The sequence below is a fragment of the Chrysochloris asiatica genome, unplaced genomic scaffold (assembly GCF_000296735.1).
Source record: "Chrysochloris asiatica unplaced genomic scaffold, ChrAsi1.0 scaffold00051, whole genome shotgun sequence".
NCBI lineage: Eukaryota > Metazoa > Chordata > Mammalia > Afrosoricida > Chrysochloridae > Chrysochloris > Chrysochloris asiatica.
In genome coordinates, this window is record NW_006408569.1 from 8,851,257 (window position 1) to 8,852,872 (window position 1,616).

Below are 1,616 nucleotides of genomic sequence, written 5' to 3' on the forward strand. Positions count from 1 at the left end.
AGTAACCATTTCCTTTTGATACAGTGATTCTGTGTATACCTTCCATCTTCTCTTGATACATTCTACATCATTCAATAATTTTCCCAGAGAATCTTTCAATAACGAAAGTCGAGGCTTGAATTTTTTTTCTTCTGTTCCCCCAGCTTGAGAAATGCTGACCGTGTTCTTCCCTTTTGGTTTTCTAGTTCCAAATCTTTGCATATTTTATTATAGAACCTGGTTTTATCTTCTCGATCTGATCTTTGAAATGTTCTGTTCAGCTCTCGGACCTCTTCGATTCTTCTACTTGCTTTAGCTTCTCTACACTGGAGAGCAAGTTTCAGAGTCTCCTCTGACAATCATTTTGACCTTTTCCTTCTTTCTTGTGTTCTTAATGACTTTTTGCTCTCTTCATGTATGAAGTTCTTGATGTCATCCCACAACTCTTCTGGTCTTCGGTCTTTAACTTAATGTCTTTAACTTAAATGCCATAGTAGAGGCATAGTAGAGGCATTTAAGTTAATGAGACAGGATACAATGTAGTGGATTGGGTTGTGTCTTGAGTCAATATCTTTTGCTATATAAACAAATCAGTGGAGATCATAGGACCTGATTACTACTATAGCATATCCTTCAGACATAGGGTCCTTGAGCTTAAAATCACCTAGGCCCAGGGGAAGATTGATGCCAAGACACATGGAGATCTATAAAGAAGTTCAGGTCCACAGATCTTGAAAGCAGGCAAGGATCTTCCTCCAGAGCTGATAGAGAGAGAAAAGTCCTCCTCTAGAGCTACACTCTAGATTTGAACTTCTAGCCTCCTAAACAGTGAGAGAATAAATTTCTGTTTGATAAAGCCATTATCCTGTGATAGTTCTCTTTTAATTGCACAGGATAACAAATACAAGCCTGATGAGAGACATAGTTGAGGTGTAAGCCTAGCAAACGGCCCCCAAAGGGGAATGGAGTTCTTAGCCATAATCTCAGAACAGAGTCAACAACACTTATGAAAAATAATAATGTGGTCATTGTTAGGTGCTATCGAATTGGTACTGACTCATAGTGACCCTATGCACAACAGAACGAAACACTGCCCGGTCCTAGGCCAACCTCACAATTGTTGCCATGCTTGAGCCCATCGATGCTGCCACTTGGCCAATCCATCTCATTGGGGGGTCTTCCTCTTTTACTCTGACCGTCCACCTTACCAAACATGATATCCTTCTCCAGTGACTGGTCCCTCTGACAATATGTCCAAAGTATGAGAGACAAAATCTGGCCATCCTGGCCTCCAAGGAGCACTCTGTCTGCACTTCTTCCAATACAGATCTGTTGGTTCTTTAGGAAGCCCAATGCACCTTCAATATTCTCCTCCAACACCATAACTCAAATGCATCAATTCTTCTACAATCTTCCTTATTCACTGTCTGGCTTTTGTATGCATATGAGTTTATTGAAACTATCATGGCTTGGGTCAGGCACACCTTAGTTCTCAAGCAGACATCATTCCTCTTCAACACTTTAAAAAAAGGTCTTGTGCAGCAGATTTTCCTAATACAATACATTGTTTGAGTTCTTGACTGTTGCTTCCATGAATGTTGATAGTTGATCCAAGAAGAATGAAGTCCTTGACAACT